The sequence below is a fragment of the Sus scrofa genome, chromosome 7 (assembly GCF_054392235.1).
Source record: "Sus scrofa isolate SSC_HxYL_T2T_F1_AM1 chromosome 7, Sscrofa_HxYL_maternal_Yorkshire_Landrace_v2.0, whole genome shotgun sequence".
Taxonomy (NCBI): Eukaryota; Metazoa; Chordata; class Mammalia; order Artiodactyla; family Suidae; genus Sus; species Sus scrofa.
The window spans coordinates 50,669,958-50,696,663 of NC_139389.1; the positions used below are offsets into that span (position 1 = coordinate 50,669,958).

The 26,706-nt window shown below is 44.1% G+C and overlaps 1 pseudogene; it reads right to left on the reverse strand.

Annotated features, from left to right (window-relative positions):
- Positions 1–25,194: 25,194 nt before the first annotated feature.
- On the reverse strand, positions 25,195–26,484 carry LOC100515213 (large ribosomal subunit protein eL24 pseudogene; annotated as a pseudogene).
- Positions 26,485–26,706: the final 222 nt, after the last annotated feature.

The following is a 26,706-nucleotide window of genomic DNA, read 5'->3' on the forward strand; positions in this document are numbered from 1 at the left end:
GGGGTATTGGCCCTTTGTGATGTCATCCCGAAGGAGGCCGGGCTCTTTGTGCGGTCGGAAACGGGAAGGCGTTCCAGGAGGAGCGAGGAGGGAGAGGATGCCCCTTGGCGTTCGCTAAAGAAATTGCAGCTGCTTATTGACCCAGGGAAAACGTTGCAAAGGTATGCGCACCGCTGACCCAAATTTACTTTTTTCTAAGATGATTCTCAGTAAATTATTTCTGCGACACACGCCTCTCTATCGTTTCTGGTGCAGTGAGTAAAGACAGCCAACAAAAATAAAGCATTTAGATTAACTGCGTACGGTAAAGAGTCCGGGGTGTTGGTTCTCAGACTTGGTTGCGCTTTAAAATCACCTGAAGAACGTAAAGCGTATATCTTAATGCTGGGTCCCATCCCAGAATTCTGATTTATTCAGAACAGGGTGAGGCCTGGGCATTGGGATTTTTTTTTTCCAGTTTTCCTGGTGATTGGGAGAGATTATGGGGCAGAGTGTGAAGAGACTCTGGGTGAGAGAATACAGTTAAGGAAATCCAAGACTAAAAATTCCAAACGGGAGGCCGCAGAGTTGGGTCCATGAATGAATGGTCTTCCAGAGGCCTTGGAAATCCTGGAAATAGGTGGGCAGGTGCATTTTCTTAAATAAAGGATGTAGAATTTTGAATCAGATTATCAGGGATCACTTCTCCCCCAAAAAAGTGTTCAGAATTTTTCAGCTGAGCTCCAGGTGCCTCTGGGGAATATAGAAAAGGGCAGTTACATGGTGCTTTCAAAGTAAGAACAACCATAGCTTCCCTTCAATGGGTGGCATCTCCTCCCTTTTTGTTTTGTTTTGTTTTGTCTTGTTTTTGTTTTTCAGGGCTGCACTCACGGCATATGGAAGTTCCCAGGCTAGGAGTCAAATCAGAGCTACAGCTTCTTGCCTATACCCCAGCAACCCACGGGATCTGAGCCGAGTCTATGCCTTACACCACAGCTCACCCCAACATGGAGTCCTTGACCCATTGAGCAAGGCCAGGAATAGAACCCGTGTCTTCATGGATACCAGTCGGGTTCCTTTCTGCTCTGCCACAGTGGCAACTCCTCCTGCATTTCTGAATGTGAGTGAGGACCTAGCATCCCTTTCTTTGTCTCAGGCATGGGGAGGTGGGCGGGGTCTTCTGACGGTGGCCACTGTTTCTGGTCCAGTAGTGTCCATCCTCTGGGTACTACAACACAGTACCTCTATTGAATAGGTACCCTATTGAAATGACCTCTTTGGCCATCTGTCTCACCTCACTTGTTTGTAAGCCCTGTGGCGCTCCGTTTCTTCTAGCTTTCCTTGACCCCTTCTTCTTCACAATAATACGCTTTCTCAATTATCCGCTACAAGATTCAATATGCGATAGTTCCCATTGTGGCTGCAGTGGAAAAGAATCTGCCTAGTATCCATGAGGATGCGAGTCCGATCCCTGGCCTCGCTCAATGGGTTAAGGATCCTGCATTACCGTGAGCTGTGGTGTAGGTTGCAGATGTGGCTCAGATCTCACTTTGCTGTGGTTGTGGTGTAGGCTGGGGGCTACAGCTCCAATTCAACCCCTACCTAGCCTGGGAACTTCCATGTGCCACGGGTGAGGTCCTAAAAGAAGGAAAAAAAAAAAAAAAAGACTTAATACCCAGTACCCCTAGAAGTGCCAGTTACTTGTTTCCTTATTAAAATATTTTGTTGACCTTTGTAATATGCACACATGGAAGATGAAAAAAATTAATATGAGAATTAGTTCCAGTTTATTCTTTCAAACATCTATCAGTAAAGAAAAACATTGTCCATAAATATTGGAGTTGAGGAAGTCATAATGTTTAACCTCTGGTGAAATTCAAAGAAGTTCTAGAAACCATTACCACTAAATATGGACTTTGGGGGAGAGGATTATATTTGGACTTGAACATCTCTAGCTATTCCCGGAAGTTCAGGGAGGAGGAGGAGTTCCCTGGCAGCCTAGAAGTTAAGGATTCAGTGTTGTCACTGTAATAGCTAGGGTTTGATTCCTGGCCCAGGAATTTCCACATTTGGCTTTAAAAAAAAAAAATTAGGAAGGAAATGCATTGTGTCTTCATATATAACAGTTTCAATTATTTTGTGAAAAATTTAAATGACCGGTCAATACCATCATAAGTCTTTTTAAAATAAGCTGCATGGGTATTAAAAAAAGAGAGAGAGAGAGAGACAATCAAAGCAATTGTTTGTTAGCCCATTTAACTCCTTGCATCCAAACTTACATTTCTCAAAGTAGGATCTGACTTGCTCCATGCATGAGGTAAATTTAGAGTTTAGAGTTTGGGTTCTTGTGCATGTAGAAGTCTTTTTCTCAAGTATCTGTCTTCCTAAAACCTAAACAAAATCTGAATTGTGCTTCCACTGCTTTCAGATGTCCCCATTTCCTGCTGTGACCTTGACCGCATAAATTTGAACTTGAACATCCATTCCAAGATGAAAAATTCCCTCAATTTTGTTTACTACTAACATTTAAATAAATGTTCCTGAGTTCCAGGGTTGAGGGTCCAGCATTGTCACTGCTGTGGAACCAGTTACAGCTTTGGTGATCCCTGGCCTGAGAACTTAGGCATGCCACAGGCACAGCCAAAAGAAAAAAAAAAAGCCCTCTATAGGAGCAATAGATTGTGTATAGTTTGAATCTAAATGGAGTATGAACCTTTATTACTTTGAATTAGAGTATATAAATGCTTTCATTTCACTTTGTAAAAATTCTCCAATTGTTAACTCATTGATACTTTTTTTCAGAATGGTCACTTAGACAGGTTTATTTTCTGGGAAAGGATAGACATTCAGTATTGTATAAGGGTTAGCTTTGCCACCTCTTTGCCACAAAATTACCCTCTAACTCCCATCTTCTCACACACAACCCAGCTCTGAGCTTCTTCTATTTCTGCCCATGCTCCTCAATTCTCCTAGTTTCCTAGCTTCAAAGTCACTGTTTATTCCTTCCTGTCGCTTAGTCCATTTCCAGTTAATCTGCCTGTTTCCTATCGTTTCCATTTTTTTCAGTCTTTCCACTTTTCTGATTATATATCTGGACACTGGAGAAATCACCAAGATTATATCTCACCTTGACTTCTGCTTTATTTTTTAAAATGTATCCTGCACATGGTTGCCAGTTCTAGAAAAATTTCAATTTTTAAAAAGGTTAAGTGGAGTTCCCATGTGGCACGGTGGGTTAAGGATCTGCTGTTGTTTCTATAGCTGCTGGAGTCCCTGCCAGAACTTTCAGACGCTGTGAGTGCTGTGCCTCCCACCCACCCAAATGTAGGTACTCACTTTTTTATAATGAAAATAACAATTGTCCACCTTCTTAGTAGTGACTGCTTTATGATCAATATTGTGAGCTGATCCATGAAGGAAGGAATGTCCAGAATTTAATGGGAATAGATGTGAGCATGCAAAAGGTGCAGGAATCAGCTGAAGTCACCCTCGAACGGGAAAAGAGCATGAAATTTGTCTAAGCAGCAGCAAAATTGTTTCATTTCAAACGTACTGATTATCTCCTGTGTGTCTGGCACTATTGGGTACAACAGAAACAGCAGTAAAGGAGCTCCTGTTGCGGTGCAGCGGAAACGATTCTGACTGGGAACCATGAGGTGGCAGGTTCGATCCCTGGCCTTGCTCAGTGGGTTAAGGATCCGGCGTTGTGGTGTAGGTCATAGATGCGGCTCAGATCCTGCAATGCTGTGCCTGTGGTGTAGGCCAGCAGCTGTAGCTCTGATTTGCCCCCTAGCCTGGGAACGTCCACTTGCTGGTATGGCCCCTAAAAAGCAAAAAGAAAAAGAAAAAAGAAACAGTAGTAAAAACTGGTCCTGGCTTTGAGGAATTTGAAGTCTTAGGGAGTGAAATGTTTAAAAAATTGACTAAAATAGTACAGTAGGTATGGATGGTAGAAATGGCTATTCTGCCCTTTTATAGATGCACACCTATTTTCAACGGACCATGTGGCTGCCCAGAATAAAAGACTACCTTTCCCAGCCTCCAGTGTGCCTAGGTATAGCATGTGACTAAACTCTGGCCAAGCAGAACCAGTGTGTCTTCTGGGAAGCGTTCCCATTGGCTAGATTTAGTTATCCATCATCCCTCCCCTCCAGGCTATCACCAAGCCCTGCAAATTCTATCCCAGTCAATTCTAATGAATCTCTATCATTTTTCCCCCTTGCACCTCCTGCATATTCCTTCAGCTCCGGTCTACACCTCTTGCCCAGATGATTACACAAACCTCATGATTAGCATCCCTGCCTTTAGATTTTTTGCCTGGTCCTCTCAATCCTTCAAGAAATCTCTTCTTTACACCCAAAAGATAATGAGTGTTTTAGAACCTAAATCTGATCATGTCCTTCCCAGACCAAAAACCCAACAATGTTTCTTCGTTAGTCTCAATTTGAAGCTCAGAGTCCTAATAAAACTCATTCTACTGTTTCTGATTCGAACCCCCGCCCCCACTTCTACAAAGTTGAGTGAACATGTACAAATATGCCACTTAGAGCCTTTACTTCCAATATCCACCTGAGTTCATCCCCGCTGCCTGCCAATCCCTACAAACTCCAGGTTCTCCATATGAATCCCATTAGATTATTATGTTTCTTAACTTCCTTGTTCCTGTCATACTTCTAAGCCTTTGTTAGGTGTTGTTTTCTTTTTTGCTTTTTTTGTTTTGTGTCTTTTTTTAGGGCTACACCCTTAGCATGTGGAGCTTCCCAGGCTAGGGGTCAAATCGGAGCTGTAGCTGCCGGCCTATGCCAGGGCCACAGCAACATGGGATCCAAACCGCGTGTGCGACGTACGCCACAGCTCATGGCAATGCTGGATCCTTAACCCACTGATCGAGGCCAGGGATCAAACCCACATCCTCGTAGATACTAGCTGGTTCCTTAATCACTGAGCCATGATGGGACATCCTGTTAGGTATTGTTTGCTTTTCAGTTACCCTCCTCTGCTTATTGAATTCCTATGAATCCACCCTTTAAAGCCAATCTCAAGTGATACCTCATATAAGAAGCCTTTTATTTCCCCTTTTTGCCAGCCACACCTGCAGCATATGGACGTTCTCGGGCTAGGGGTTGAATTGAAGCTGCAGCTGCTGGCCACAGCCACAGCGATGCCAGACCTGAGCCACAACTGCAACCTGCACCATAGCTTGCTGCAACACCAAATCCTTAACCCACCAAGTGAGGCCAGGGATCGAACCTGCAACCTCACGGACACTATGTTACATTCTTAACCCACTGAGTCACCACAGGGACTCCTAAGAAGCCTTTTCTAATGTCCTCTCTTCACCTTCTCTATCCTCACTTGGAAAGACAATTGTTCCTTCCTCCAGTTTTTTTCTACATGGCTCTGTCACACAGCAAGTTTGACGTTATACTCCAGTTAGTTTACTTCTCTGTGTCACCAGCCAGATCTTGAGCTCTTGGGGCCAAAGTCTATGTCTTAATCATCTTCGTTTCTCCGTAATCAAGATGCAAGATAGTTACATGGCTCAATAAATATCTGTTGAGTGAAATGAGCGTGGAACGTTTGACAAACTGTGGAACAGTTAACACACCTGATGGCCCTTTTCCTTTCCCAAATCTTAGATCAAACATCCTGGCTTGTGTTACACAAGCAATAACAGGTTTAATCTTGTGTTTTGCTAAAGTGCCATGTCCTGAACTTGGGCTAAGTGTTTTATTCACAGCTTTGTTTCCTTAGACTAGTTCACGTCATAACTGGCTGTGCTTTTGCCTTAGAAGGAATATCAGCCATTCGACAACAGACCACAAGACGAAGTGCATAATCGTGGTTTGATCAGGTCTCCATGGTGACATTCTACAAAGGCATTCTTGAATAAGAGCAAATAGGAATTGCAGTGCAAAGCAACATGGCTCTGGAAGCTTCCTTCTCTCTTGGATAAAAGAGAGATGATGTGAAAAAATAAAATAGCCAATCCTTTGAAGGTAGGACACCTTTGTCGCACTCCCAAGAATGGTAAAGTGATTAAATTAGTTCCTTTCTCTGAAGGAAGAATCTGCAGTACTGTGAAAAGCATTGCTCACCTTGAATTACCCATCATCTATGTGCTTTAGGACTTCCCACCTGTAATGTTTGCCATGGGCTTTTTTTCACTCAGGGTCCTAAATTGTTACTTTTTTTCTCCCAGCTGTGCCCATGGAATGTGGAAGTTCCCCAGCCAGGCTTCAAACCCCCATCACTGCAGTGACCTGAGCCATAGCATTGACAAATGCCAGATCCTTAACCACTAGGCCAACAGGGAACTCCAAATCATTTCTCAATTCATGAGAAAACAGACTTCAATTACTGATTTAATCAAACCAACAGTCCATTTGGGAAGTCAACAAATACGGATTAAATCTCCATTATGCTACTTATCATATAGCAAGATTATACTATGTTTAAGTCTGAGCAGAGTCTGAGTTTCTTCGTTTTTAAGACAGAACTATCTCATCGTGGTAACACGAGGAATAAATAAGATAAATTTTGCAAAATTTCCAGGATAGGGCTTGTCCCTACTATGTCCTCAGCATTCCTTCCCCAACCCCTTTTTAGAGAGAATTATCTTTTATAAACTACTCTAATTAGATGAGAAAATTAGGTTAGGAAGTTAGCAATTTACTTCAGAGACCCATTAGAATTGAGGCTTAAGGAGTTCCCACTGTGGCACAGTGGGATCAGTGGCATCTCTAGAGCACTGGGACACAGGTTCAATCTCAAGCTGGGAACAATGTGTTAAGGACCCAGTGTTGCCACAAGTGTGGCTTGGATCTGATCCCTGGCCGGGAAACTCCGTATTTGGTGGGGTGGCGAGGAAGGAAGGAAGGAAGATGGATAGAAAAACTGCTTCCTCTGCATGATGCAATGTAGTGTCAAAAGAAGTGGAACAGTCAGGAAATCTGATTTCTTTTCCTTTTTTTTTTTTTTTTGCTTTCTCAAGGCCTCACCAGCAGCATATGGATGTTCCCAGGCTAGGGGTCTAATCGGAGCTACAGCTGCCGGCCTACACCACAGCCACAGCAACACCAGATCCGAGCCACATCTGAGACCTACACCACAGCTCACGGCAATGCCGGATCCTTAACCCACTGAGCGAGGCCAGGGATCAAACCCACAACCTCATAGTTCCTAGTCGGATCCGTTTCCGCTGCGCTAGACAGGAACTCCAGGAGAGCTGATTTCTGGTCTCAGCTCGGGCATTAGACAGCCTGTGCAATTTGAAAGGTTGTTGCACCTCTCTGTACCCGTTTGCGTTTGCTTAAGTTTCTTGATTTGCTATGTGATAAATATGGACCACATTCTTTCTACTACTGATATTCTAGGATTCTAAGTGACTCATGCAGCGTACTTTTTCCTGGCCATGATGAGTTCAAGCCGCTTAGAGTAGAAAGGCAGAGAAAGTTAAAGAAGGAAGTATTTTGGGGAGACAGAGGTCCAAGCAGATGCTGGGAGGCGTGGAAGGATAATGAAACACAATTAACTTCTCTTTCGGAGCTGCTGGTCCAGTTTGGGGTTTCTCAAATTGCTGGCTTCTCCGAGGTTCCCTCTTGCTTTCTCTACCTATTCTCCTTATAGCTACTCAGTCACCAGGTGGTTACAGAGGGTAGGTTTTGGCCCAGCATAGGCTAAGAGGCAAGGTTGCAGACAGAACATCAAGCAAGTTATCTGCCTTCCAGAAGCTTCCCATAAAGTCAGATAGAGATGAAAGGCGTGAAAGCACATAAGATCAGACTGTAATTTAGTACCAAGATGTGTGGCTTGAGCCATACATATATAGAGGAAAGTAAGATTGTTGAGGGTTTGGTACTTTGCATGGATGGCCATTCTCTTCCTAATGCTCAGCAACATGTGCTACATGTTTCCTAAGTACCAGGCACCAAGTAAGTGCTTTACACGCCATTATCTCATTTCATCCACACAGCAAACTTTGGGGGCACGTATTATTGGAATCATCATCCCCACTTTACAGATGGCGAGAAATTCCAAATAGCCTAGGGAATAGGAAGGTATAAGGCTTCAATGAAAAGTTGATTAGGAGTTCCCACCGTGGCTCAGTGGTTAACGAATCTGACTAGGAACCATGAGGTTGTGGGTTTGATCCCTGGCCTCGCTCAGTGGGTTAAGGATCCAGTGTCGCCTTGAGCTGTTGTGTGGGTTGCAGACAGCGGCTCAGATCCTGCATTGCTATGGCTCTGGTGTAGGCCGGCGGCTACAGCTCTTAGATCCCTGGTCTGGGAACCTCCATATGCCGCAGGTGCGGCCCTAGGAAAGGCAAAAAAAAAGTTGTATTATGTCACATTCCTGATGTAATCTTTCACCATGCTATGTTATCAATAGCTAAAAAATAGCAATAAAAATTACCATAAAAAAAAAAAAGTTTTGTGATTGCCTCTGGTTACATACCTGGCCACTGGTGGAGGCAGGATTTGAACCCAATCCTTATGGCTTCGTGGTTTATCTGCTTAGCCAATCCACAAGGAATTGCCTCACAGCAATCAGTTGCTGGTGGAAAAAGATCCTTTGGATAAATAGATATTCCAGTACCTCTTTTGAGCCATTCTTTCGGTTTTTGTAAGTGATAAGAGCAGCAGTAAAAGCCTCTGATAAATGGACAGGGAAACAACTTCAATAGCAAGAGAAAACTGGGGCCAGAGTCATTTAAGCAATAGGAATGGAGGCAATATAATCACTTAACTCCCCAATTCACCATCTCACTCACACTCCTTCAAGGGCCTTTAAGGGTTTTCTGGATGATTCATCTTTGGTACCCTGACGGCACCAACTGATCTAAGGAAAAAGGGATTTTTTTTTTTCCTTGAGAGAGAATTTTTCCTTCTGATTCAATCTTTTTCACTTTTATTCTCCGCAGCACTTACTCTATATAATGTTTGACAAAAGATGTCCCAAGAGTCTTGGTACGATTGTAAACTTTAATACATCCAGAAGTACAGAGGTTACACACATTAAAAGTCATTTGCAAGTTTAGTTTTAAAAACTTTTGGCATTCCCGTCATGGCTCAGCCGAAACAAATCTAACATCCATGAGAAAGCAGGTTCGATTCCTGGCCTTGCTCAGTGGGTTAAGGATCCAGTGTGGTGTAGGTCGCAGACGTGGCTTGGATCCTGAGTTACTGTGGCTGTGGTGTAGGCTGATGCCACTCGGATCCTGAGTGGCCATGGCTGTAGCTGCTGCTACAGCTCCGATTCCACCTCTAGCTTGAGAACTTCCATATGCTATGGGTGTGGCCCTAAAGAAACAAACAAACAAAAACAAAAAATGAAAAAATTTTAAAAAATAAAAACTTTTTTGCACTTTTCCTACATTTCTTTATGTCTGGGAATAATACATATTTAAGTTTAATTTTTGTCTCTCTGATTGAAGTTAGCAAACATTGACCAAAAACAGATAAGCCAAAAATTAAAATTAATCCTTCAAAATTCACCACAATGCTTAAAAGTAAAGAAATGGAAATAATAACCCTCTCACATGATTTTTTGTGTGTGTCCTATAGATGCTATTGAAGTAATTAAAGCTGAAGATCACACATTAAGATTTGCGGACATTGTGTACACACTATGCCTTAGGCTCAGTTGAAGTAACTCACTCATATCAGAAGTCACTTCTCAAGCAGCATGAGCTTTGCTTAGAAAAATGATCATTTTTGGAGATTCCGTGGTGGCTCAGTGGTTAACGAATCCGACTAAGAACCATGAGGTGGTGGGTTTGATCCCTGGCCTCGCTCAGTGGGTTAAGGATCTGGCGTTGCCCTGAGCTGTGGTGTACGTCGCAGACGCGGCTCGGATCCAGCATTGCTGTGGCTCTGGCGTAGGCCAGTGGCTACAGCTCCGATTAGACCCCTAGCCTGGGAACCTCCATATGCCTTGGGAGCGGCCCCAGAAAAAGGCAAAACAACAACAACAACAAAAAAGAAACTGATCATTTTACTGAAATACTTGAAATATTTAAAAGCCTGGATTAATCAACAATGTGGTTGTCACTTTGTGAGCTTTTCGGCCCTCTCTCTTTACAGCGCTAAAACTCACATTAAACAAAAAATTCATAATGATGAACACGATGGATATTTGCCCCTTAACATAGTCTTTTCTAGAGCGAATCTATGAATTCCTCCCATTTCTACTCTCCACGTCAGTGAGGTTCTGTCTTTGATATGGAAACATTTACTCTTTTTACAAGTAAGGATTGTAAATGACTTTATCCGTTGCTAAATTGGTATGGAATGCAATTTTTCTCTTAGAAATAATTGGACCAGTGAGTTTCATTTTAAGGCATTAAGTTCCCCAATAAGTGTAGCTACTTAGAAGCAATTGTTAAAAATTACTCCACTCTCATTTCTACTGCTTCTTTTTCAAATCCTCCTGTTAGGCGGGCTAAACACAAAAGGATTTGCAAGGCAGAGAAAAAAACTTCAGGCTGGGGAAGCCACTAATGGGGTGGGGGGTGTTATCTCTGAGAGAAAGGTATAACAGGAAATTTCCAAAGTTATAAACTCTTAGTTGTTTTGGGGGGGTTTTTTTTGTTTGTTTGTTTGTTTTGTTTTTGTGTGTGTCTGTGTTTTTTGTCTTTTTTAGGGCAGCAACCTAGCACATGGAGGTTCCCAGGCTAGGGGTCTAATAGGAGCTTACAGCTGCCAACCTACACCACAGCCACAGCAAGGCGGGATCCGAACCACGTCTGCGACCTACACCACAGCTCACAGCAACACCGGATCCTTAACCCACTGAACGAGACCAGGGATGGCACCCTAGTCCTCCTGGATACTAGTCAGGTTCGTTACCGCTGAGCCACAACGGGAACTCCATAAACTCTGCGTTTGAGTGATTTCTATACGCCAGATATTTTCACAAATATCATCCTATATATTAATCTTGTGAGGCAAGAATCCTTAATCCTGTCTTCCTGATGAAGAGACAGATGTTCAGTGAGACAAGTAACTGGTCCAACCTCACACAGCAAAGTGATAAAGCTAGAATCCTACTTGCCTGCTTGGCAATGACACCTGTTGGTGGCAGAAACTAAGACCAGTTTGAGAAATACAGCTTTATTCAGCTAAGATCTGAAAAGAACCTGAGAAGATCCAGCCTCCCTTTACCCTCCACCCTCACTGAAGACGGCTCTCGAAATCCACTGTGTCCTTTGCCGCCAGCCGTTATAGATCCACACTCCTGTGAGTTTTTAAGATTTGTTTGGTTTGTTTCATTTTTACCTTGTGATTCCCCTTCACCCATTTCTTCTACTCTCACCCTCCACTTCTAGCAACCACCAACCCGTTCTACTTATCTTGCCTTTTTGTGAGGTTTTTTTGTTTGTTTGTTTTATTTTTTTATTTTTAATTTTTTTTTATTTCACTTTTGAGAGAATCATACAGTCTTTGTCTTTTTCTGTCTGACTTATTCCACTGAGCATAATGCCCTCTAGGTCCATCTATGTTATTGCAAATAGCAAGACTTTCTTCTTTTTCACCACTGAACAGATATACACACACATCCTACAACTGCCTTGTCCATTCATCCATCATTGGACACTTAGGTTGTTTCCATGTCTTGGCTGTTGCCAATAGCGCTGCAATGCACAGAAGTGCAGATTCCTTTTTGAATTCGTGTTTTTGTTTGCTTTGGATAAAGGCCCAGATGTAGGATGGCTGGTAGGTCTTATCCTTATCTCTTATTTATGTTTTTATCACCTCACAGCACCTGGAACAATACTCTCCAAATAGAGGCTTGAGAAACATTTGCCCATTTTAATTCAAGATTAGCAGTAAATCCAACTTTTTTTTTTTTCTAGACATATTGACTTGAGTTAATAAAAAGCAAGAATGTATTTGGAAAACTTACCTTCTGGGGATTTATATTTGGAGAGAGGGAGGGAGGGAGGGAGGGAGGGAGAGAGGGAAAGAGGAGAGAGAATCTATAGACTTTACCTTCCCTTTTCTCCCCCTTCCTTCCTACTTTCCTTTTCTTCTTTTTCTCCTTCTCCCTCTCCTTATTGCTTTTGGTTTGGTATGACACCTGTTATAAACACTGAAACTTTTCCTTAGAAACATGTCAACATTTGTATTAAAATCCTTTTGGAATATGTGTACTTTCCAAATACTTTTTTTTGTCTTTTTGCCTTTTCTAGGGCCACTTCCTGTGGCATATGGAGGTTCCCAGGCTAGGGGTCTGATCAGAACTGTAGCCAACGGGCTACACCAGAGCCATAGCAATGCGGGATCCGAGCCTTGTCTTCAACCTACACCACAGCTCGCGGCAATGCTGGATCCTTAACCCACTGAGCAAGGCCAGGGACCGAACCCGCGACCTCATGGTTCCTAGTCAGATTCGTTAACCACTGAGCCACGACGGGAACTCCTCCAAATATCTTTAGAATGCCATAATACTCTTTAGAAAATCAGAAGGAAGAGGAGTTCCCTGGTGGCCCAGGGGTTAAGGATTCGGCATTGTCACTGCTTGTGGCTCGGATCCACAGCTGTGAGGTGGGTTTGAGCTCTGGTTCAGGAACTTCTGCATGCTGAGGGCACTGCCAAAAAAAAAAAAAGAAGAAGTAAAGGATAAAGGAAGGAGGGCAACGTTGGAAAGAAGAGAGAAAGAGCACTAACTACAGACCAGGAGCCTTGCTAGGCATATTTCATTAGTTAACTCACGTACTTGTGTGCTGGATAATTTCATTTACATTTACATGCAAGAAAAATTCAGGTGTAAAGAAATGTAATAATATACCTAAAGTTGCACAGGTATGAAGTTTTAGAATCAAGACTTGAACCCGGACTTACCTACCTGGCTTGCTCTTTGGTTTTGTTTGGTTGGTTGCTTTTTAGGGCCACACCAGCAGCACATGGAAATTCCCAGGCTAGGGGTAGAATAGGCGTTGCAGCTGCAGGCCTACACCACATCCACTGCAAGAAGGGGTCTGAGCTGCGTGTGCAATCTACACCACAGCTCACAGCAACACCAGATCCTTAACCCACTGATGGAGGCCAGGGATAGAACCAGCTTCCACATGGATACTGGTTAGGTTTATTACTGCTGAGTCACCACGAGAACTCCCAAGGCTGGGATCTTGGGACATGCAAACATGCCCAAGGTGGGAACTCTCAGTGCCTCGTGGAAGATGGCAAGGGCAGTGATCAGATACGGGTAAGGGGTTACAGAAGGGTTTCTCAGGAGAGAAGACACTGGAGGAGGTCTTTCCTGAAGGAGGCAGGGCTCTGCAGTTGAGCAGGGAAGAGAGGCCTCTGTCTCCCCCACCAGAGGAGCAGCCAAGCCAAGACCCAAGATACCCCCCGGGAGACCAGTCCAACTTCACTGACCGCTCTCTTCCATGCCCACTCCGCTCCAGTGACACTCACTTCCCAGCAGCTTCTCAAACTCACCAGGCAATTCCTGCCCCTGGGATTTTGCTCTTCCTACTCTCCTGCCCACCCGACTAGCTCTCCCCTCCACCCTCGCAGCTCACTGGCCACCTCCTCTGAGAAGCCCTCCCTCTTTCTAAACTAGCAATCCCTGTTATTTTTCCGTATTCTTCCCTGTTTATTTTATTTTTTATTTTTCTTCTCCCTGTTTATCTTTACCAGCCTTTTTCTCTATCTGGCATTCTATTTTATCTTTATCTGTTTAGTGTAATGTGTTCCATATCTCTCGTAAGAATTTAAGCCACAACCTACACGATCTTTTCCTCTGTCTTCTCAGCAGTCTTGGAAAGATTCCCTTTTTCAGCTTTGGCCACGCTCATAACTTTCCCTCTGCCTTAGAATTCCGTTACCCAAAAAGCTTCGCATTAAAACTGTCCAGGAGTTCCCCTTGTGGCTCTGCGAGTTAAGAACCTGACTAGTGTTTCCATGGGGACTCGGGTTCAATCCCTGGTCTCACTCAGTGGTTAAGCATCCAGCTTTGCTGTGAGCTGTGGTGAAGGTTGCAGATGCAGGCTCAGATCTGGTATGGCTGTGGTGTAGGGCGGCAGGTGCAGCTTGATTTGGACCCCTAGCCTGGGAACTTCCATATACTGCAGGTGCAGCCCTGAAAAGAAATAAAATTCTTCATCGTCAGGGCAGATGTTCCTCCCAATTCATTCTTGTTTTTAATTTTAAAAAATATTTTTGAGGCGTAGTTGATTTATAATGTTGTGTTAATTGTGTTAATTTCTGCTGTACAGCAAAGTGGTATGGTTATACATATATATCTACATTATTCATATTCTTTTCCATGATGGTTTATCACAGGATATTGAATAAATTCCCTATGCTATACAGTAGGACTTTGTTATCTATCCATCCTATATGTAATAGTTCACATCCGATAATCCCAAACTTTCTAAACTTTCCAGTCTTTTGCTCCCCAGGTTTTTTTTTTTTTTTTTTTTTTTTGACTGAACCTGCAGCATGTAGAAGCTCCCAGGCCAGAAAGTGAACCCATGCCACAGGAGTAACCAGAGCCACAGCAGTAACAGTGCCAGATCTTTAATTTGCTTAGCCACCAGGCAACTCCCACAATTCATTTTTTAGTTTTTGTTGGGTTTTTTTTGTTTGTTTCTTTTTCTTCTTTTTGACTTTTTTTTTTTTTTTTTTTTTGGTGTGTGTTTTTAGGGCCACACACTCAGCATATGGAGGTTCCCAGGCTAAGGGTCAAATTGGAGCTATAGCCACTGGCCTACACCACAGCTTATGGCAACACTGGATCCTTAACCCACTGAGCAAGGCCAGGGATTGAACCCGCATCTTCATGGATGCTAGTCGGGTTGTTACCATTGAGCCACAGCAGGAACTCTTCCACACAAATTATTTTTTAATCCAGATAAGATTGTCTTATCCCCATTTAAGATTTGCTAGCTTTTCTTTTCTTTGACTTTAATTATCTCAAAATAAATCATTCTAGGAGTTCCCATCATGGCTCAGTGGTTAATGAATCCAACTAGGAACCATGAGGTTTCGGGTTCAATCCCTGCCCTTGCTCAATGGGTTAAGGATCCGGTGTTGTTGTGAGCTGTGGTGTAGGTTGCAGATGCGGCTCGGATCCTTCATTGCTGTGGCTCTGGTGTAGGCCAGTGGCTACATCTCCGATTAGACCCCTAGCCTGGGAACCTCCATATGCCACGGGAGCGGCCCCAGAAAAGGCAAAATGACAACAAATAAATAAATAAATGAATAAATCATTCTACCTCTCCTTTGCCTGTCTATGCCCTGGTCTGTGTCATAATGCTAAGCACCTGCTTCAGACGTGGGGGAGAAGATGTAAGATGTGGCCGGCTCGTACAAATGTGGTTTTCTTCCCTTCCCCATACTGGTTCAGCTGCTTGGATGCCAGCACGTAGTTGGTGGAGGGCTGGATACGCAAGGTTGAGGCTTACAATAGAAGGGAGAGGAGTTTCCATCCTGGCACAGCAGAAATGTTCGATCCCTGGCCTCAGTCAGTTAGTTGAGGATCTAGCGTTGCCCTGAGCTGTGATGTAGGTCACAGACATGGCTCAGATCTGGCATTGCAGTGGCTGTGGTGTAGGCCGGCAGCTAGAGCTTCAACTGGACCCCTAGCTTGGGAACCTCCATATGCTATGGGTGTGGCCCTAAAAAATGACCAAAAAAAAAAAAAATGCCCAAAAAGAGAAGGGAGAGGCAGGGTGTTGAGGGTGCATGAGATGGAGGGCCTCACAGAGATGGGTCCTAAAATCTGTGCTGGGGAGGCTGGGAGACACCCCTAGCCTGGGAACCTCCATATGCCTTGAGGGTGGCCCTAAAAAGCCAAGAAAAAAAAAAAAAAGAGAGAGAGAGAGAGAGAGAAAGAGACTGCAGATGAGATTAAGGATCTTGAGATGGGGAGATGATCCTGGGCTATCTGCTGGGTCATAAATGCGATCACAGGGTTTTTATAAGAGGGAGGTAAGAGAGTCAGAGGGTGGAGAAGGAGGGGTGATGACCGGGGCAGAGATCAGAGTGATGTATTTTGAAGGTGGACAGAGGCCAGGCGCCCAGGAGTGCAGGCAGCTTCTAGATGCTAAAAAACACAAGGAAACCGATCCTCCCCTAGAGCCTCCAGGAGGAACCAACGCCTGACACCTTGACTAGCTCAGTGACACTGACAGCCAAATTCTGACTGCACAATTGTCAGAGAATAAATCGGTGTTGGTTTAAACCTCCCACCTCCTCAAAGAGTTCTGCCCTAAGACCATGTGAGACCTGTCAACCCCCAGGGTGTCCCCTGAGTTTAATCAGGGAGCCGATTCCATGGCATCATCCTCAGCATCCTCACCATCAGCATCTTCAGGCTCACCGTGGCCACCGCCACGTCTGCAACAGTTGGTATTTACAGAGCTCTTATCATGAACCAGGCTCCTCGATAAGGGCTTAATATGCCTTATTTAATTTTGTATCTATAATAACCCTCCATGGAAATGGTATTATTACCCTTATTTTAGAGATGAAGAAAATGAGATCGAAAGTTAATATTTTGGGGAGCTCCTCTTGTGGCTCAGTGGAAACGAACCCGACCAGCATCCATGAGGTTGCAGGTTTGATCCCTGGCCTTACTCAGTGGGTTAAGGATCTGGGTGGCATTGCCATGAGCTGTGGCATAGGTCGCCGATGCAGCCTGGATCTGGTATTGCTGTGACTGTGGCGTAGGCCAGCATCTACATCTCCGGTTCTACCTCTAGTCTGGGAACTTCCATATGTCACAGATATGGCCCTAAAAAGAAAAAAAAAAAAGTTAACTTTTTGTACAGAGGTTTTATAAATTTTCTACCATATAGAGAGATGCACGTATTTCCTGGTTCATGGTTGGCCGAGTTGTGCTAACCAGGGTTTGAGACTGGAAGTAGGGGAGCCAATGGGGAAATGGGTCTGATCCCTTAGTATATCCTTTTCTTATATCTACCTCTTTTGGGGGGATTTGGGGTGGAGGAGCAGGCACCCCATCCATTAGAACCAAACTAAGAGCCCTAGTCCCTGATCTGTGACTGGCAATAGGTCCCTGGAAGATGCTCCAGTGGTGATCACCATTTGCGCATCTATTCTGTCCCGGGCACACCATAAATGGAATTTCTAATCTTTACAACCCTTCTGCATGGTAGGTGTTATGACTGACATTTTGTAGATGAGAAAACCAAACCTCTCAACTCCTAAAAGAGTTAGGTTAAAGGGTTCTCCAAGGCTACCTCACTAGTTGGAAAGTAGCCACGTCCTGATTCAAACCAAAGCGTAATGTCACAGTCCTGCATTGATCCATGGACTAGGGTTTCAGTGACATCAGGCCACTTTCTAACGCTTACCTCCACAAATGGGGCACATCTGGAGGTCCATTCAGGTTGACACCCAGCTTTGGCTTCAGTATCTGGTCTTGGCTTGGTTTCACTGGGACCCCAGTGGATGCGGTGACCGTAGTTCAGATTTTTGCTGAGCCGGGTGCTTAATAAATGGTGTTCTGGTCTTTGGACCTAAATCACCGTTACCCCAACCTTGGAATTGGCCAAGCAAATGTTGGTGTCTCATTCTGAGATGTTCACGGGTCCCAGGGATGAGTACACAGGCAGCTTTTATTGAATACTCAGCCACCACACCAGGCAATGCTGATCAATCCAATCTTGGACCTGGTGCCCAGGCCCCTGCCATCCAAATCCAGCTTGAGTTTCCATATCTCATCTTACTCTACATTTTTTTCCCCACAACTGGCCAAATTCATCAGAAATTCAACAGGACTTAATTACAGAAGGTCTATTATGTGTTAGCCTCCTCTGGGGATTCCAGAGAACCGCCTCTCCTATCATGGATGGGAAGCAGAGAAAAAAAAAACAAGCACAGAGAAATAAATAAAATAATTTCAGGTTTTAGTAAGTTCTTCAAAGTAGCAACATTTTGAGTGATGGTCAGGCAGGAACTCTCTGAGGAAGTATGCATAAAACTGAGTGCTGGAGTTCTTGTGGCTCAGAAGTGAACCCAACTAGTATCCATGAGGATGCAGGTTCAACTCCTGGCCTCACTCAGTGGGTTAAGGAGCTGGCCTGGCTGTGAGCTGTGATGTAGGTCGCCCACAGGGCTTGGATCCTGCGTTGCTGTGGCTGTGGTGTAGTCCGGCAGCCACAGCTCCAATTCGACCCCTAGCCTGGGAACTTCCATGTGCTGCACCTGTGACCCCAAAAGCCAAAAAACAAACAAACAAACAAAAAACCACAACTGAGTCCCAAAGGAAGAGAAAGATCTAGCTCATGTAGAGTGTGTAGAAGAATATTCTAGACAGAGAGGAAAGGCTGAGCTTTAAAGAACGTGGCCCATTCGAAGCACTGAAGAAAGGGCAGGGTGCCAACGATCAATGGCTGATAGGGTGGTTGGGGCCAGATGGTGTGCATGTTGCAGACTGTGAAAGTCCTCTGGATGTTATTCAGTGGACTCATTAAGTCCGTTGAAAGGAGAGTAGGGCTTAGCTGAGAGTGAGAGGTCGGCAGTGAGGTTAAAGGACTGGCTCGCCCTCCAAACGGTGGTTGTACGTTAATCCAGCAGAAAAACGGAGGACAAAATGCAAGCCACACCTCAGAGCAGGTTCCCTTCCCTTTTTTGCTTTGTACTTGGCGGCGGCGGGCGGGGGGAGTCCCAGCCTGGTTCCCATGCTTGCCACTCACTGCAAATTTTTTACAATTCAGTCTCAAAGATAGCTTTTTTGTCTTAAAACATCATCATGCTCTTTGACTCGCTTTTTCCTAATCTGGGACCCTATCCTAACGAATAACCATCAGCGCAAATAAGGATGTATGTAGGAGATTCATAACATCATTGCGATGATGAAAATATGAAACCGACCTAAATATCCACCAGAAGGGAAATATTTAAATTACACTCTATATTGAAGTAACGGAATGGAAGGTAGTTATTAGAATAATGTTTTGAGAATAATAGCGTTCCATACATTTACTTACATAAAAATCTTTGTAATATAATGATTAAGGTTAAGTCTTAAGAATAATAATACATATATATGCCTATACATACACGCATTCTCAATTTTATTCGAGGCATTAAGCCTGAGCAGGATGCTGTGGGTCCCCTCTTGGGTATAAGAACCTTTCCAGGCCCCCTCATTTCTTGCTGGTAGGAAAAGGCTTCACTCTCCTAGGCCTTCCATGGGTTCCAAACAGCAGATTCAAGCAATTGCTAATTATAGAAGTGACGGAATGCAGAAACAGAGGAAAAGCAGTTAAGAAACAATAACGTAGTGATAAAACAGAGTCCTAGTTCCTCCTCAAGGGATATCATAACAATCTGATCCATATCTTTGAGTTGTTTTGCAGGAAGGAAGGCTCCCTCCCAGGTAGAGGATGATAACCACTGGCTGAGACCCCAGACTGGTTGGAATCAGAAGGCTGATGATTGAGATTCCAGGCACACCACCATTACATCATCACCAGCCAATCAGAAGGAAGTCATGCCCCAGCAGCCTTCGCCCTAAATGGCCTTTAAAAATTCTTCCCTTAAAGCCACTGGGTGGGGGTGGGTGTTCCCCTTGTGGCTCCGCAGGTTAACCTGACTAATTATCCATGAGGATGCAAGCTCTGTCCCTCACCCTGCTCAGTGGGTGAAAAGGATCTGGCGTTGCCACAAGCTATGGTGTAGGTCACAGGCGCAGCTCAGATCTGGTATTGCTCTGGCTGTGGCGTAGGCTGGCAGCTGCTGCTCCGATTTGACCCCCTAGCCTGGGGAACTTCATATGCTGCAGGTGTGGCCCTAAAAAATTGAAAAATTAAAAGAAATTTTTTTAAAGTTCCCATCGTGGCTCAGCGGAAACAAATCTGACTAGTATTCATGAGGACACAGGTTCAATCCCTGGCTTCACTCAGTTGATTGAGGATCTGGCATTGTCCTGAGCTGTGATGTAGTTTGCAGACATGGCTTGCTGTGGCTGTGACATAGGCCGGCAGCTGCAGCTCCCCTTCAGCCCCTAGCCTGAGAACCTCCATGTGCTGTAGGTGTGGCCCTAAAAAGACTAAATTAATTAATTAATTTAAAAAAAAAAAAGTCACTGGGGAAGTTTGGGTGTTTTGAACATGAATCAATGACTCTCCTTCTTGGCTCTGCAGCAAACTTTCCTCTGCCCCAAACTCCACTTTTTCTATTTGTTTGGCCTCATTATGCCTTGGGCACACAGCCTTGGATTCCACCACAATATGTGTAAAATGAATGTAAAAATAAGAATATTTACAGTGGATATCTTCAAGGGTGCTACTTACTCAGTGCAGGGAACTAATTGGCATTTTAAAAATATTGCCCTGTCCCTAATACGCACTATAATAATATTTGCTGATTTAAAAAGAACTTTCCGGGAATACAAGATAATTAACTTCAGGTCTATGAATGACTGCTTACTCTGCCTTGCAGGAGAGGGCAATGGGTAATGGACAGTGTGGGATTTTTTTTTTTTTAATGTCCACAGCCTCAGCACCTGGAAATTCCTGAGTCAAGGATTGAGTCCAAGCCACAGCTGCAACCTATGCCACATCTGTGGCAACTCTGGATCCTTTAACTCATTGCTCCAGGCTGGGAATTGAACCTGAGCCTCCACAGTGACCCATGCCAATGTAGTCTGATTCTTAACCCACTGCACCACAGTGAGAACCTGAGAATTCTTTTTTTTTTTTTTTTTTTTTTTTTGGTCTGGCCCTCTGACCCATATGTTCTACTGCTTTTTTAAAAAATTAATTAATGAATTTTATTATATTCATAGTTATACAATGATCATCACAACCCAATTTTATAGCATTTCCATCCCAACCCACAGCCCTTCCCCCCACTTCCCAACCTGTCTCCTTTGGAAACCATAAGTTTTTCAAAGTCTGTGAGTCAGTATCTGTTCTGCAAAGAAGTTCATCATGTGCTTTTTTTAGATTTCACATGTAAGTGATAGCATATGATGTTGGAGTCTCACTGTCTGACTGACTTCACTTACCATGATAATTTCTAGGTCCATCCACGTTGCTGCAAATGCCATTATTTCTTTCCTTGTGATGGCTGAGTAATATTCCATGGTGTATATGTACCACATCTTCTTGATCCACTCCTCTGTCGATGGGCATTTAGGTTGTTTCCATGTCTTGGCTATTGTATATAATGCTGCAATGAACACTGGAATACAGGTATATTTTCAAGTCATGGTTTTCTCTGGATAGATGCCCAGGAGTGGGATTGCTGGATCAAATGGTAGTTCTATTTTTAGTTTTCTGAGGAATCTCCATACTGTTTTCCACAGTGGTTGCACCAATTTACAATCCCACCAACAGTGTCATAAGTTTCCCTTTTCTCCACACCCTCTCCAGCTTTATTGTTTGTAGACTTTTTGATGATGGCCATTCTGGCCGGTGTAAAGTGGTACCTCACAGGAGAATTCTTAAATTAGAACCTTTCTTCCCCTTATAAAGGGAATTTCTCATCCTTCGCCTGTGTCTTCTAAGCCTCTTTTAGAACATAAAATATGCTTATTTGTGCTCATCTCAACATCTCTAATCTGGATTGTGACCGAATTTATTAACTTCTTAATCTTCATTAGTGAAATAAAGGTGGTAGTGACAGGGGAGGTAACATATGTCAAGGAGCCTGGAAACTCATTTCTTGGCTTACAGAATAAATTGCTGTTTACACAGTAATTGGAGAAGCCCTGAGAAATGTGCTCCCTCCCAAGCCTTTCCTTCTAGCACAATCCGAAATGCCGCATTAGAGGGTAATTTTTTCAGCTTACGGCATCGTTATAATGTAAATACCCAGGAAAAAGACTAAGCTGTTCTCAGCTATTGTTAGTTTATCGTGTCCTTTTCAATAACTCCAGGATCTGATCCTGGCACTGCTCCACCAGAGAGTGGATGTCACAGGGGGCATGAGATGCTAAGGGGAAGGCAGCTGGGAGGAAGAATCACGCAGGACCAGTGAGAATGCAGAATGAGGGGGTCTGAATCCCTGGACTTGAGCCCCTCCTTAGCTGCTAGGCTGCTCAGTGGGTTCACCACTGCCCCTCATAGCATCACATCTAAAGAAATTAAATAACTGCCACCTGCCACCCTGCTCACACATGATGAACCCAGGGACAGCTGATCCCCAGGCCAGGTGGCAGCCTTTGAGAAGGTCTGGCACAAGAATTCTGTCCACAAAGAATAACTATGAAACTAAAGGGAGTTCCCATTTTGGTTCAGCAGGTTAAGGACTCAGCGTTGTCTCTGTGAGGTTGCGGGTTTCATCTCTGGCCTCACGCAGTGGGTTAAGGATCCAGTGTTGCCACAAGCTGCAGTGTGGGTCACAGATGCAGCTGGGATCCTGCGTTGCTGAGGCTGTGGCGTAGGCTTCTTCAGCTACAGTTCTGATTCAACCCCTAGCATGGAAGCTTCCATTTGCCACAGGTTCAACCCTAAAATTAAAAAAAAAAAAAAAAAGAAAGAAAAACCTAAAGTAATCAATCAGTCCCTCTGTCCTAGGGAGTTTGAAAGCTGGACAAAGTTAGCAACAAGCGCAAGAGACCCAGCAAGCAGAAACCACAATCAGGAGAGGCCAAGAGTCAGCATGAGCCATAAAGAAGACAAACAAGTTTTGTTTTGTTTTGTTTTCCCCAAGTTATTAACCTAAGGCAGCAGAAGTAGCAGGAGTGGCAGAGGCAGAGGAGTGAGGCTATCACAAGACATAACCCTGGGGCAGGACAAAATTCCATTATGCTGAGGCCGTGGCCAGATGGCCTGGATTTTGTGCTGTGTCAACCCCTGCAGAACCTAAAGAATGTTCCAGCATCCATAAAGCCTGGCTACATGGCTGCTAGGACTGCAACTTACCTTTTCCACTTGCAGGCAGGGACCACAGCCTCCTACCGCACACTCCCCCCCAAACACACACACACACACACACACACACACGCACACGCACACGCACACGCACACGCACACCGCACACCGCACACGCACACTCAAGCATATCCCCCACTGAGGGGGGAACCAGGATTGGCCTCTGTTGCTTTTAGCTCCAGGGCCTTGTTATCTTGAGATTAGTTTCCCTGAATCTATTTTGTTTTGTTTTGTTTTTTAATGAAGAAGTTGGATTTCATCAGATATTCTCTAACATCCCCTACCAGATCTTGCCTTTAGAATTTCCTAAATCCAGTAAAGATGTGAAGAGCTTAGGACAGAACCTTTTTTTTTTTAATTTACTTGAAGTGGCTCCCCCCACACTAAGAGAGTTGGGTGGAAGAATTTACCCCTCCCTTGCTATGGAAATCCAGTAAATTTTTGTGGCTTGCCATGACAAGAGTCAAGACAACAGGAGAGAGCCTGGAATGGGTGAAGTGTATGAGGAAAAGGGGCTGAGCGAGTTCCCTTCGTGGCTCAGTGGTTAATGAACCCATCTAGTATCCATGAGGACATGGCTTCAATCCCTGATCTCACTCAGTGAGTTAAGGATCTGGCGGTGACATGAGCTGTGGTTTGGGTTGTAGACATGGCTTGGATCCCGAGTTGCTGTGGCTGTGGTGTAGGCCGGCAGCTACAGCTCTGATTTGACCCTTAGCCTGGGAACATCCATAAGCTGTGGGTGCAGCTCTGAAAGAAAGGAAAGGAAAGGAAAGGAAAGGAAAGGAAAGGAAAGGAAAGGAAAGGAAAGGAAGGAAGAAAGAAAGAAAGAAAGAAAGGAAAGAAGGAAGGAAGGAAGAAAGAAAATAAAAAGGAGGAAAGGAAGAAAGAAAGGAAGGATGGAAGGAAGGAAGGAAAGAAAAGGGGCTGAGGAGTGGGGATATGGGAAAATAGAAATTAGCTCAGAAAACAGGCTGAGAAGCAGAGTGGGCTGAAGCAGTCAGACCTGAATTAGGAAAGCCTGAGGTTTGCCGCTTTCAAACTAGTCCTAATCTCATTATTTGAGTGTATGTAATGGGTCTGGTGCCTTTTCTCCAAGTGCTGTTGACACATGTCTGCTCAAATAAATTAATTCTCCCATCTCCACTGTCTCATTTGGTGGGAATGACAAGCACCATGCTGACTGGATAGAGACAAGGGGAGAGGACAGCAGCAGGAAAAGGAAGGCAGGGCCACAGCACCATTGATCAAACCATCTCTTTGCCACAGGATAATATTTATTCAAACTCTCAGCTATGTGCATACCTGGCCCAGCCTCCATCCTTGCCCCCACTGCACAGCCTATGAGCTAACCATATTGCTGCTTAGCAATTTACTTACATTTCATTTTATTTCTTGTCTTTGTGCCTGCTGTCTCTGCTGGAAAGTCTTGACTCTCTTACCTACAGAGTGAATGCCTATTTTCCCTGCAAAACATGAATCATACCCCCCCAACTAGAATATAAACCTTGATAAGACAGATCCCTTGCTGTATTGCTCATAACTAGATACCCAATGGCTAGAGCAGTGTCCGGTACTTAGCTGACACTTGGTCAATGTTAGATTGGTGAATGGATGGATGGATTGATGGGAGGATAGATGGGTGGTAGGTGGAGGGATAGATGAGAAGATGGATGGATGGATGGATGGACCACTCATAAAGCTTTCACTTAATACCCACAAATCCCTTTATAAGTCTTTCCTTTCCTTTCCATTCTGTACTTAGTATGTATCTTTATTTGATGTTATTCCCAAGAAACTAAAATCTCCTTAAGGGAAGATACCATGCAATATAGCTAGAGAGTAACAGGAATCAAGAATGTCAGAGACCAACTATTTGCAACCACAAATTTCCTTTTAACGAGGCTGGATTCTGTTAAAGAGAGATCCCTTACTATGTTGTTACATTCTCAAATACCCATTAAGCCTGAGTCCTGTGACCTGGATACCTTCTTGGAAAGCAAAGAAAAGAAGTTCAAGAGGCATGAGAAAGAGAAGAGGGAGGTGGCGTGACTGGGCATCTGCTGCTGGGACAATGGAAAGTCGCTGTTAGTGATTAGACTGGATGACTTTGTGGATTTGAAGATATTGCCTCACTGCCTTGAAAACCCTCCCTCTGCCCCCTTAAGTCTTCAGTGAGTCCTATATCACATGCTTGGAGTGAAAGTTTCAGTAGGAATAAGGGACAGCACCTAGAATTTTGCAAGGTGATTCATCACTCTGTGAACTCAGGAAAAGCTGGAGCTTGGATAAGAACACACTGTAAGCTCCCTGGGAATGCAGTTATGTCAGGGTGGGCTTTGAACTCCCACAGGTCATAGAATGAGGTTCAAGACAATCATGTCTAGATGTTTGGGACCAAGGAAGATCCAGCTGATGGCTAACTCATAGAAGCCTCTAAACAAGTCCATTGGAGAAAAAAAAAGCAGGAGAGGGAGGAAATGAGGATAGAGGAAAGGGAAAAATATGAATACATACAACTTATTTTAAGAACAGAATATCTTTTTTACAGCCAGATCTTTATTTAAAAGCTAATCTAGGCATTCCCATCATGGCTCAGCGGAAACGAATCTGACTAGTATTCATGAGGACGCAGGTTCAATTCTGGCCTCGCTCAGTGCGTTAAGGATCCAGCATTGCCATGAGCTGTGGTATAGTTCGAAGATATGGCTCAGACCCTGCCTTGCTGGGGCTATGGTGTAGGTTGGCAGCTGCAGCTCCAAATCAACCCTTGGCCTGGGAACCTCCATATGCTGAGGGTGCAGCCCTAAATAGACAAAAAAGGGGGGGGGAAGCTGATCTAAAGCTAATTAATTATTAATTAATTAAGAAATCCGGAGTTCCCGTCGTGGCGCAGTGATTAATGAATCCGACTAGGAACCATGAGGTTGCGGGTTCGGTCCCTGCCCTTGCTCAGTGGGTTAACGATCCGGCGTTGCCGTGAGCTGTGGTGTAGGTTGCAGACGCGGCTCGGATCCCGCGTTGCTGTGGCTCTGGCGTAGGCCGGTGGCTACAGCTCCGATTCAACCCCTAGCCTGGGAACCTCCATATGCCGCGGGAGCGGCCCAAGAAATAGCAACAACAACAACAACAACAACAAGACAAAAAGACAAAAAAAGAAAAAAAAAAAGAAATCCAACCTGTCAATTTGGCATTTTCCACCAACTCAAGGAGCAGAAGACTTCACAGGTTCACATTTTTTTGCTTAGGTGCTTCTTTTGCGGGAGCCTTAGCAGCAGCCATTGCTGTATTTTAAGATGATTTCTTAGTCCTCTTTGGCTTCCTTAGCAGCCCTGTTATCTTGTTCCAGTTGAGTCTTTCTGATTCCTCTTAGCTATTATCAGCAAGAGCTACACCCATGATGGCTTCTGGAATTTGACTATACCGTGGGTTCTTCTCTTTTGAATTTCTTAAGGCTGTCCCTTTTTGTGCTTTCTTCTATAGATAACAGTCCTGTGTATCTGCCAAGGACTCCTCTTGGAAAGGAACACCAACTTGCAATTTGCATTATGAAATTGGAAAGCCTTCCAATAGGTCCTAGTGTAGAGCCTTCCATAGCCTGGGTAGATCGTATGCTCTTCGAAACTGCAGGGCTCAACCTTCATGTCTGTGGCTGCCAGAGAAGAGAAAGATGGCTAAGAGAAGAAATGGGCCTTGATTACTTAGGGCAAATACGGAAATGAAGATAGTAGCCTTGTAGTAAGAAGAGCTACATAAAATAATATAAAATTGGATGAATGTGGACAAGGTATGCATAGTTCTGCAAATTAACTAGTAATCATTGAATTGTATACTTCAGATGAGTAAATTTTATGGGTATGCAAAAT